Source organism: Geospiza fortis, unplaced genomic scaffold (assembly GCF_000277835.1).
Source record: "Geospiza fortis unplaced genomic scaffold, GeoFor_1.0 scaffold2, whole genome shotgun sequence".
Classification (NCBI taxonomy): Eukaryota; Metazoa; Chordata; class Aves; order Passeriformes; family Thraupidae; genus Geospiza; species Geospiza fortis.
The window spans coordinates 3,464,415-3,467,383 of record NW_005054366.1 but is presented as its reverse complement, the minus strand read 5'-3'; positions in this window follow the sequence as shown (position 1 = coordinate 3,467,383).

Here is a 2,969-nt window from a genome sequence, read left to right as displayed (position 1 = left end):
ATTCAACTACATAAGAAAAAGGAATAATAAAGATCACAAACAGTGACTAAAGAGGAAAAAAGTAGAATTTGCCAAATTCTTGGTAGAAATTCTTGCTCGTCTTTTGCCATGTTGGACGTAATCAACAAGAAGAAGCACATTTTTTTAAAGATTATTTTGCTTCTGTGAAATTAACTAAGCAAAATTTTTCATGTAATTTTTTTCTCCCTCATTTATGTGCTTAAGGTGTAGACTAGATTTTCTACCAATTCCGTCAGTAAGAGTGAAGAGGATGTATGAATTTCTGTCCAATTCTGTACCACTCTTGCCTTTTATTTTTGGTTGGTTTCTCTGAGAGTTATATGCATCATAAAGATGCTCCTCTCATGCTTACCTTACTTTTATGTGCCTCACTCTTTAGGACTAGTCTGTGTTATGCAAGAGACTTGGGAATGAATGTTAATATATCTTTTCATAGAATGTATCAAAGAAATATTAAAAAAAATAAATAAATATATTTTTGTTCTTAGAAATTCTCTTTTTTTTTATTTCTTCCACTCTTCTGATAGAAGTAAAAACCTAAAAACTTCCAAAGTACAGTTCCTCTAAGGTTTGCTAATTTTATTGTTAAATTTCTTTGAATTTATGCTATGTTTTGAGGGCTATTTTGGTTATAAATCTTATAGAATCCCTTAATATACAATAGCTGTCTAACTGATCATATACTGTAATATTTTCTAGAGCCTTGGAGAAACTGGAGAAATTAAGCAAGCATCTGTAAATATGAACAATTTTTTTTAATTTGCTTCTTTATTCTGCAGTGACTTGTTAGGTTAATGAAGAAGAACATTTATGAGAAAGGTTGCAGTAGTGAAATCTATTAATCACTTGAAAAAAATATTGAATGTAGGATCTTTTTCCTTTCTTTCATGATCATGAAATACCAACAGTATATTTGAAATTGTGAGAAAGTTTAATATCCTAGATTTTTGTAAGCAGAATGGAGAGGACTTGATCAGATTACCTGATACTCTTTAATTATCTTGTGCACTTATTTAATTATCTAGTACTTTCTTAAAATTCAGAAATAATTTATGAGGGGACTGGTTTTTGCAGATTATGACAAATGAACCACTTCTAAGGTCAGAAGGGAATATTAAATCATTTATTCTGATTGCCTATGTAGTGTAGGTCAGCCCCTCCGTGGGGCACCGGGGGGGTCCCGGCACCGCCGTCCCGGGTGGGCACGTGCGGGGGGCACCGCGCATTTCGGGTCCGGCTCTGCAGGGCTTGCATAATTCCTGCCTGGCAGGTTCTGGGGGGCACCGGGAGCGCTGCCGGAGACCGCAGGATGGGCCCCGGGGCACCCCCGGCACCGCGGGGCACGGGCAGCCTGGGAGGAAACCAGCCCCTAATTCTGGCTATTCCTGGCACCTGGAAACCCTGCCCAGAGAAGCAGGCATGCAGCACCACTGCTCCCTGGCACATCCCCTCCCTCCTGGCTTGGAGCACGGGAATATTTCCTTGCAAACAGGAAAACGCTGCGGTTTTTGCCCGGCTGGGGCTCCTTGCAGCGCAGCCGAGGGCAGCAGCACCCCAGGGGCTGTGGCAGCGAGGGGGGTCTGCAGTGGCAAGGGCTCGCACTGCCGTCCCTTCAGAACAGACGCTGTGTGCTCCTAGTTCAGCCTCCATGAAGTTCAGCGGCCAGGCTGCAATCAGCCCTCCTGCCAGGCTGGAATCGAGCTGGGAATCGAGGCTCTGGGTCCCGGTGTTTGTGCAGGAGGGTTTTCCACCCTGCACGCACCATGGAGAGGCTGCCACGTGCCCTCTCCAGTTCCAGATGCACCCGGGGTGTTGGTGCTCGCTGTGAGTGAGGGGCTGCCGGCACAGGGAGCTCCTCAAACACATCGCCTGCCACGGCTGCGCGTGCATTTGCCGCGGTTCAGTGCCTGGCCTGGAATCCTGTGGAATTCCTCGGGCCAAACCAGACTGCCAGCCCCAGCGCTGGATGCCCGCTGCTCTGCAAGCTAATTAACGGCCCGGGGATGAGATAAGCGGCGAATATTGATGGTACAGGTCTGCAGGGCTGTGCTCGGGCAGGGTCTGTGCCCCCCACACCAGGGAAAGCCTCGGCTCAGGCTCACCTGAGAGCCAGCCGGGCCAGCAGCCTCCAGGGAAGGCGCTGAGGAAATTTCCAGCATTGCCCGTGTTCCCAATTAGCCGTGTTCTGAGGGTATTTATCTATCCGTGCAGTTCCAGCTCTGAGGACAGTGCTCCTTGCAGCAGAGGAGCTCCAGCTCTGGATTCCTTCCTGGCTGGAGTGCAGCCTGACAGGTTCCCAGTTCTCTGCAAAGGAGAAACTTTAAGAGATGGGGCTTTCAACCCCCTCCCTTTTCACGTACTCATATTTTGCTTTGGTGGGATTTTTCCCTGGGACACAGTGAATTTTAGCATTGGTATATGTGACAGTGAGGGAGCAAAGACATGTGGAAAACTGGAACACCAAAGGGGAATTTGCTGCCTCTGGAAACTTTGTTTTGTTTTTCCAGAAATGAATTTTCCTTCCAACCAGTTGGATGGGGAAGATAATTTCCTGCTGGGTGAGGTCAGGCTGTGGCCTGGGGAAGGGTCTGTGGGTCGGGATGGGGAGCTGTGATCTGGTCAGGCTGTGGCCTGGGGAAGGGTCTGTGGGTCGGGATGGGGAGCTGTGATCTGGCTGCTCAGGGCAGCAGCGCCAGCAGTGCTGGGGGGAGGCGGGCTGGGAGTGAGCCCCCTTTCCCCTGCTGTGGTGTCTGGGCTGTGCCACTTCCCATCCCTGCTGCTCTCGGCCCCTGAGGCGCTGGGGTGTGCTCCCGTGGGGTCCCTCTCCCCTCCCTGGGCAGGATGTGGGTCCCCAGGTGGGAGGGCATGGCCAAGGTGAGGTCCTGGCAGAGGAGCTGAGCAGGTGCAGGGTCCAGAGCTGATCCCACCCAAGGCCAGAGACGCCCCAG